This window comes from Phyllostomus discolor, chromosome 1, assembly GCF_004126475.2.
Source record: "Phyllostomus discolor isolate MPI-MPIP mPhyDis1 chromosome 1, mPhyDis1.pri.v3, whole genome shotgun sequence".
NCBI classification, from domain to species: Eukaryota; Metazoa; Chordata; class Mammalia; order Chiroptera; family Phyllostomidae; genus Phyllostomus; species Phyllostomus discolor.
Window position 1 is genome coordinate 210,777,800 of NC_040903.2, and position 9,519 is coordinate 210,787,318.

The window sequence follows — 9,519 nt, forward strand, 5'->3', positions numbered from 1 at the left end:
GAAGGGACTCACGCACGCGCACAGGGGCCCGGGCCCGGGGCGAACTCTCCGCAGCTGGGAGGAGGTGGGTGTCGGGGGAGCCTTGGTGGTGTTAATTGGGATTCAGATGGTGCTAAACTGCTTGGCTTGGGGAGGCAGCCGCGAAGTCATCTTGTTTAAAGTGAGTCACGATCTCCCATCAGCCCTTGCCCTCTCTGTGATCTGACCTCCAGCCTCGGTTTCCCCCAGTACGGCCTGAGAGGCTGGAACTAGCCGGGCCCCACCCGAGCCTGTGAGAAAAGTGTTTCGGGGACCGGGAACACTGTTTGCCTCTTCCGGGCCCCTCAGGGGTTCATTTGCATTCTTGGAATAAAAATGTTGACTGTACTTCACGCTCAGCCACACAATTAGATGCTTATTGGAGGTTTGTTTGGAGAAGTCGCACCCAGGAATGCTGGCGGGGCAGGCACACCGCTTCCCCGCCCCCGCAGGGGAAGCAATCAGCCCCCTGCCAGGCAGAGCCCGGATCCCACAGGGGCAGCCCCTCAGACAGGGGAGGCTCCATCCAATGAGAGCCTCACCCCAGGGGCTGTCTTGGGGCTGTCGGAAAATGTCTGGTTTTTGTACGTAAATAAATCATTTCTAGAGAGTGCTCTGGTCTCAGCAGGCTGCTGCTAAAATGTTTTAAGTGGGTCCTTTGACGCCGTAAACCTGGTGATGCATTATCACCAGGTTTGGTTCTGTTTTCCTCCACTGATTTCATAGAATCACCTCCTCCTGGCATCGTTCCAGCCTGTCCCGCCCCTGTACCTTACTTGCATACCTCTGGGGACAGAGAGCTCACCCCCTACAGGCCACCCATTTTTGTCTTTGGATGCCACTGACTGGTGTCAGAAAAGGCTTCCCAAGGGTGCCGGGATCGAAACTCTTCCCATCGCTGTCACCGAGCCACACCCGGCTCTGGCTTCAGGAACCAGCTGTCTTTACTTCCCTCATGGCAGCCTCCCTCTGTGGACTGGACCCGGGTCCCCGACCCCCTTGCCCAGGCCTGTGCCGTCCTGCAGCCCCTGGCCCTGTCGCCTTCCTAGCCTCATCAGCTCCAAAGCCGTGGGCTTTTCTGTCTCTTGGGCACCCACAGCACAGTCCCACCCCGGGGCCGTTGCTTGGGCTGTCGCCTTGGCTGCGCTGCCCCTCCTGCGGGTCTCCTTCTGGCAGCCCCTCCCTGGCCTTCCCGGGCAAGGCGGCGCCCCCCAGCCACTCTCCTCTGTATTTTCCCACGTCATTTCCTCTGGAGCATTGCCTCCACATACGTGACTACTCTTCAAAACAAAACAAAATTCCACTGCGTACATTTTAGAGATCTTACTGGCTTTCTTGAGTGAATCGCCGATGGGGCAGCAGCGTCCAGTGTAGCGGGTACAAAGGAGCCCCAAGGAGCTGCACGGAGTGAAGGAGTGTCATAGAGCAGAACAAGACATTGTACTCGGCGGCCAAAAGCACGTTGGCTGTGGGAGGGCCCCTTGCCCTTAGGGGTCAGTGGGAGACTATCGGGCAGATGACCTACGGGTGCTGGCCAGGCCATGCCTGATTGGTTGAAGCCTGCATGTCTGGGAGAACCGAGACTGGAGCTAAGTTTGGGTTTAGTGATTTGGGGCTTGGTGCCAGTGACTCCATGTGGGGCCTGCGGACTCGACCTTAACTCCGGGATGTAGTGCAGTGCAATACTCACTCACTCACACGGTGCCACCCGCCCGGCCAGACCGGGAGCGCCCGAGCAGGGTCTTGGCCCTGCTCGGCTGCAGGCCAGGGCTAGCGCCAGACGCCCAATAAACGCCTGTTCCGGGCGCACGGTGTATCTCCTGGAGGAGACGTCTTCAGCGTCTCCTAGCTGCTGGTTCCCCCATGGCCACTTGCAACAAGTGGGTTCAAGTTCCTTCCGGCTGCGAGGCTTCCCTTTGCTCACATCACGAATGTCCCAGCTCACGCAGCAGCATAACCCTTCTCACGATCCATGGACCCTCATGCAGTGGTCAAACTCTCGTAACTGTTCCCTGGGCAAATCTCAGCAGCAGGCCCGAGAAATACAGCAGGTAAACAGGGTGGTGGTCTGGCCGAAGTGAGGGGAGGGGAGCAGAGCCCCTCAGCCTTCGGCCCCGGGGCTCCCGGGGTGGTCCCTTGGGCACCTGCAGAGGGTGGTGCTCGGCCTGCCTGTACTTATGCCCCTTTGTCTGGTACAGCACTGGATTCTCCTCTGTGCCCCCACCCCTCATCCATTCTCAGGCCAGGATTCCATCCACTGGCCCTGGCCAATCAACCAGGGCCATACCCTGGCCCAAGGGGTTGGCTTAGGGAGAACACGTGACTGAATTGGTCCAGAGCATCGCCTTGGCACTTCTCCTAGAAGCACTGAGTAAGAAGTCTGCGCTTTGTGCTGGGGGTGCTGGGCTGGCTGAGTGCAAGCCAGGAGCTGCCGGCATCTGCAGGAAGGAGCCTCCCTGTAACACGGCCAGACGGGACCGCTGACGCAAGAGACGGTGAGAATGCGAGTGAGTCCCAGGGACCTTATTTGGACTCCTGCCTCTGACCGCACCTACAGCCCTGTGCTTCACAGTTACCTGAGCCAAAGGCTGTTTTCCTTTGCTTAAGCCTGTGTGAGCTGAGCTTTCTCTCCCTTGTCAGTGAATGCAGCCTGACCGCTGCATTAGGGTCCGTGGAACACGATTTAAGGACCCCTGTCCTGCAGCACCCCAGAGGTAGGCGGGATGCACCTGATGCTTCAGTGTCTGCCAGCTGTTCTTATCGGTGATTAATAATAATAATTAATAATAATAATATGACAGGAATGCCTCTGCAAGAGTTTGTCAGCACTTGTGACAAATATGACAGGAATGGATGAATATCTAATTACATAAAGAGCTTACATAAATGGATAAACAAAGCCATCCTCCAGCACATCCATCAGCAAGAGACAAATGACAAAAGAAGCAGTTCAGGAAGCAAACAATGGAAAAACTAGGCTCACTGGTAACCTAAGAAATTCACACTGAAACAAGATGATACTTTAATACCTGCAAAGATTGAAACAAAAACAAACAGCAAGGGCTGCTCGGGTGTAGAAAGACTGACACTGTTCTGTGACAAACCTTTTGAAAAGAACTTCTCAAAAGCATGTCTAAAACAGGGGTTGGCCAATATTTTCTGCAAAGGGACAGAGGGTAAATATTCCCAGCTTATTGAACCACATGGTCTCTGTGGAAACTCCTCAATCTGCCGCCGTAGTTTGAAAGCAGCCACAGACTATCTGCAAATTCATGGGCATGGCTGGATTCCAATAAAGCTTTATTTATAAAACAGGAGATGGGCTGCATTTGCCCTGCAGACCACGGTTTGCCAACCTCTAGTTTTCAACGTTGATTATTAGATTATTGGTATAAAAATATGTACTTGCATAGAAACATACTTAGGATATAAAGTTAAGTTGTTACCTGGTTACCCAGGTTTATATAGTCATAGCTATGCAAATGAGAGACAGCAAATATACCTGAATTAGGTAGCCATGGCTGCTTAAAGGGAACCCCTAATTTTAGGAGCTCAGCCAGCCATTATTCTTCCTCGCAGCTGGTTGGCTGGGCTGTGGTGTTGGTCCATTCCTGCCTTGGGAGGTCCCCGGCAGGATGGCTGAGACCGGCTGGTCCTCGAGGGCCTGAGCAGGATGGCCCACCTCGGCCACCTGTGGCCACCTGTGCTCGAGCAGGCCGGCCCGGGCACACTAACCGGGGGTGCTGACCGTGCTCTGGGAGGTCACAAGCACCCAAGGCCTCTGGGCTCCAGGGTCAGTCAGAGCTGACACTGTGCTGCTTCCGCCATGTTCTGTTGATGAAAGCGGTTCATGCGGCCAACGCAAAGCCACGTGGTCCAGGGTGCGTGGCTGGGGAGGTGGGGGAGCGTGGAGAGCTGACTGCAGCACCACGATAGCACTTCCGGGGGGAAGACGCCAGGCTTCTCCTCTCTCGGGCCAGATCAGAGGGCACCTTGGAAACCTGCCCCCCGCCCCCCGCCATGCCTTCCCTGATGTCAGGGCTTCTGGATCAGCATTCTCAAGGTCCTGGGCCCCTGGACAGGTCCCCTCCGACGGGCTGCCCACCCTGATGCACACATGTGCCTGCCCCTCTGGAATGGGGCTCACTGGCCTCTTGGGGGTGTGCGACCTCAGCGTCCCTCCGAGATAGTCCGGAGACCTCCCATGTGCCCCCTCGCTCCCGTGGTGTCCCTATGGCTAGCACCTTGCAGGAGTGTGGAACACTCGCCGGGGCTGATAAGCTGGCCGGGTTCACTATTGTTAACTGAAGTCCATAGTTCACACTGAGCATGGTTCGCCAGCTTGTGCATTCTGGGGTTCTGACAGATGCATAATGCCATGTATCCGCCACTACAGTGTCGCACGGAGCAGTCTCAAGGCCCTAAAGCTCCCCCACACTCCAGCTACCCCTCCCGCCTCCCTCCCCCGAGCCCCTGGCAACCCCTGGTCTTTATACGGTCTAGTTTTGCCTTTTCCAGAATGTCACCTGGCCTTTCAGACCGGCTTCTTTCACAGAGCAATATGTGTTTAAGGGTCCTCCGTGTCATTGTGTGGCTTTGTAGCTCCTTTCTTTTTATAGGCGAACAATGTTCCATTGCATGGGCGACCCAGTTATTCACTCATTCACCCTTTAAAAGACGTCTTGATTTTTTCCAGTTTGGGTGACACAGGAATGAAGTTGCTGTCACCATCTGCGCCTGGGTTTTTGTGTGGACGTGCTTTCAGCTCCTCTGGGTAAATACCAAGGAGCAGGACTGCTGGGTCGTGTGGGGGAGCATGTTCGGTTCTGTAGGAGACCACCAGACCACCTCCCAGGCGGTGTGTGGGCACACCTGTTGCTGCACGTCCTCACCAGCACCTGGTGCTGTCGGAGCTCTGGATTTGGCCCTTCAGCGGGTGCGCAGTGGTCTCTCGCTGTTACCTGGGGTTGCATTTCCCTAATGAGGTGTGATGTTGAACACCTTCCACACGCACGTTTGCCATCTTTTCCCATTCTTTGTGGAGACGTTTGTTCAGATCTCTTGCCCATTTTTAAATGAGGGAGTGTGTTTTCTTGTTGAGTTTTAAGAAGAGTTATCTGTCCATTGTATATATGGGCACTTCATCAGAGATACGTTTTGCAATTATTTTCTCCCGGTCTCTAGATTGTCTTTTCATTCTCTTAACAGTGTTTTTTCCTCACGTGGAGCAGAAGTTTATAATTTTACTGATGTCCAACTTGTCAATTTATTCTTTCATGGATCATGCTTTTGGTGTTCTATCTAAAAAGTTATCACCAGACCCAAGTTCATCTTTGTTACCTCTACAAGTTTTATACTTTGTACTTTACATTAGATTTATGATTCTTTTTTTTAACATGAATATCTAGTCCCAGCACCATTTGTTGGGAAAAAAAAAACTATCTTTTCCTCACTGTATTGGCTTTGCTCCTTTGTTGCAAAGCAGTGAGACTATATGGGTCTATTTCTTGGCTCTTCCTTCTGTTCTTTTGACCCATTTATCTATTTTTTCACCAGTGAAAACCTGTCTCGGTTCGTGTAGCTTTATAGAAAGTCTCGAAGCTGGGTAACATCGGTCCTCTGACTGTCTTCTCCCCCTTCAGAGTTGCGTTGGCTCTCGTGGGCCTTTTATCTCCCAAATGCGCGTTAGAGACAGTTTGTCCTCATCCACAAAATAACTTGCTGGGATTTCCATTGAAATTGCATGGAATCTGCAGATCAGGTTGGGCAAATGCACCTTTTCACAAACGAAACCATGAAGGGCCCGAGAGGCAAACTGAATTGTCTGACGCCAGTGTCATTAGAACTCACATTTTATTGATTCTGACAGACACGCATTTTACCACCTGTGAAACGGAGGCGCTCCTCACAGGTGATGCTGACAGGTGACGGCCATAATAGAGCGGTCATTGCCCGCACAGGTGCGAGAAGATCTGCAGATGTGACCGGTGGCTTGGAAAACAATCTTAGATAGGACACTGGAGCGCACCTGTATGGACCGGTGCCCGTGGTGGCGCCAGGTGACACGGTGCAGGCCCAGGTGCATGCACGTGATCCTGAGCCCAGGGCGGGCTCTGAGTGTGGACCAGTTTGTGAGTTCCTCTGCCTATTTTGCTTATATTTTTCTTGTGATTTAAAAAGACTCCAGGTCTCAGTAAGTCTGAAACAGTTTTCTTCTCGATAAATATGAAATTAAAACATCTAAAATGGAAGAGAGGTGTCCTCATTTCTGGGTCTCGTCTGTGTCATCATGGTGGCGGAGGTCTCTTCCTTCTTAGTAGGACGGAGGAAAAACAGTGCGTCTTGAAGTTGACGCCGCTGGAACCTGTGACATGCTGCAATGTTCGCATCCATCAGCAGCACACGGCGCATGTGAGCACGTTTAATAAAGGGATGTTTCCAAAGTTGTGGGCAGGGCCGGGGGAGCCAGCAAGGGATGGTGAGGCATCTCGGGGCTGCCCCCTGGGAACTGCTGTCCTGACGGGCGAGGAGAGGAAGCAGGTCCCACCTCCAGGGCACAGGCTGCAGGAGCGGGCAGCCTGAGCGGAGCTGCCACCGTCGGAAGGAAAAGAGCCGGAGGAATGAACCCGTAGCATCACAGTCCTCCGATCCCGTGCCGTGCCCACAGTTGTGGGAAACCACTGAGAAGCAGAGGTCAGGGAATCACGGTGGGCATCCCACCATCACCCTTCTGGGACACCAGAGGACGCGGAGGGTGGGGCTGGCTCTGGAGGGGCGTAGGAGGGGTTGATGGGCACCTTCTCGGTGACAACGTCCCGCTGTGCTTCTGGTAGCCCCACCGCCCGTGGTCCCGCGCTCTGCACTGGGGCCCGTGGGCAGTGACGGTGACCGGCCGGACGGGGCCCCTTGAGCTCTCTTGCTGTTGAGGAGGCCAGCTCGTTTTACTACACAACCTGTGAGCTGTCGCCGCCCCACCCCCTGCTGACTGCAGGGTGGCCAGGTCCGGCGCAGCCAGCCCCCTCGCCCACCCCTGCCCGGCCCCTGATGTACAGCTGGGCTCTGCGGGGAGACACGAGTATCTGCTTCGAGGCCGAAGCTTGGCTCAGGGACACAGGTGGCAGCTCGCTGGCCTGGTGACGGGCAGCAGGGATTTGGATGGCCGTGTGTTTGTAGCCTGCAAGGGTGAGCCGTGCGTGTTCCAGCTCTGCCCGTGCACCTGCTTGCCCAGCTGGCTCGTCCGGCGGGGTCTCCTCTGATTTAAAGCCCCGGGTCTGCCAACTTGATGTTTGGAGGCAACGAGTTTGCCAAATGCCCCGCCAACACGGGATCAAAGGACCTGTGCCCACCAGAGCTGGGTCACCACCCCCTCCCTGTCACTGTGCAGACGAGCCGCCCGAGGCTGAGAGGAGGGGGCTGGCCGCAGGCCGCAGCCGTGTGTGGAGCAAAGGGCCTGGGGGCTGGTGTCTGGCCTGGGGTGTAGCTAGCCCTGAGCTGTGGATAGGTCGCCCGATCTCCCTGTCCTCAGCTTCCCGCTCCGCACCGTGGGGGAAAGAAGGAAACCCACGTCACAGGGTGGCTGTGAGACTCCAATGGGCTGTGAGCCGTGTTGGGGGTGGGGGGGCGCTCTAAGCCCTTCTGAGCAACACCTGGGGCTGGTTCAAGTCCACGGCCTCCGAGGGCTGGCCCAGAGCGGGCCTTTCGTGTCCGTTGCATGGCTTAGGAAGCACGGGAAGGGATTCGTGGACTGTGGAGTGTGCAGGACGTGCTATTCATTAAGTGCGTTAGCGCCCTCTCATGGGGCTGGCCTTCTGCACAGCGATGAAGCTCACCAACCTTGTGCCTGGGCCGGAAAGGGCCCAAGACGATGCCCTGTCTGCTTTCCCCAGCAGCAAATCCGGACGTTTTACTCGTGGGACTTAGAGGGGAGAGTGAGGGTTTGAACAGGAACCACCCCACCGCTGTCAGGTGCTGCGGTGCCCAGCCCACTCAGCCCGGACATCCACACCCGGCCGGCAGCAGGGACCATCGGCAGGCCCGGGGTTACGGCCATGGCCAGGAAGGAGCAGGTGATGCAGGAGATGAGCCTTGGGGCTCCTGGGGGTGCGGGGGTTGGACTGAGCCCGGCAGGCTCTGCTCTGCAGCAGGTAGGCCCACGGGAAAGTCCTGGCTCCCGGGACGGGCAGAGAGGGCCAGGAGAGGCCATGATGCTGGAGTCTGTTGAGGACCCTGGCAGTGATCATGACCCCTACCGGCCACGTGGGTGCGGCTGCCAGTCCACAGAGGTGAGTGGTTCTGGCGATGGGCGCACAGAGGCTGGATGGGCCTCAGACACCAGCTTGTCCCGGCTACTTGCAGATAAAGGGACAGAGGCACTGCCATGTAGCACACAGCAGGTTGGCCTGGAACTCAGCTCCTTGGTTTCCTGATTCAGGGTTCTGCCTTTTCTCTCCAGGTGCATTTAGGGGACAGTCTCTGGGCCCCGGGAAGGTGACACTCCAGGGCTCTGCACGTGGCATGTCTGTGGAACAGAAGGGTGCTGTCAGCAGAGCGGCCGCTTTGCACGGCTCCACCGTACCCCGAAGAGACGGCAGGGTCTGCCGAGGCGCAGGGCGGAGCCTGTGCAATGAACGCGGCTGCTCCAGCTGCGCTGAGCACGGAACAGGCTCTCCTGTTGAGAGCACACCCCCCAGAAGAGGCCCGTAGACAGGGTGGTGTCCCCGTCACTCCTGGGAGCTAGTGCTTCCTTAAGGAAAGGGGCTATGCCCTAGTTCGACACCTCGGAAAGGCCCACACTGGGAGACTCTGGAGGCTGCCTCCGCCGCCCATTTTCCTGCTACATAAATAAGGAAACCGAGGCCCAGAGAAGAGGAGGGACTTGTCTGCCAGCGCCCAGCGACTGGTCCCTGCTGCTCTGCAGCCCCTGCGGCAGCCCTGAAGGTTTCTGTCACCCGGGAGCCCGACGACAGGTGCTCCGCTGGATGCGTGCCCGCCCCCTCTTCCATCCGTCCCGCTGAGGGGGTGTCCCGGATGCTGACAGCCCACCATTACTCCAGCTCCTCCTGCCAATCCTTCTTCCTCCCTGCGTCCCCAAAGTCACCTCCTCAGGGGCCTTTCTGGAGTGCCAATAACCAAGGCACAGACCCAGGGCTCTGGCACGCCCACATGCCTTCCGCTGCCCCCTGCTGCCCCCTGCTCCCCCGCTGCTCCCTGCCGGAAGCTCCTGCCACACCAGCTCTTCCTTCTGGCCAGTCTGGGGCTCTGCGGTCCGTGGTCCGTTTGCTGCTGCCGGGGCCCGTGTCCCAGAGATCCCGCAACCTCGGCACTGGGTTGGCCAAAAAGTCCATGAGGTTGTTTCCGAGAAATAAGAGACACATTTTTTATTTTACCTATAACTTTACTGATCTGAATGTTTTGAGTATGTTAGCTATCTCCCACGTGGTGCAATGTTGATTGTTCCCAGTTAATGTCTCAATTTGATCGCTATCAACTTCACCTGGTCTC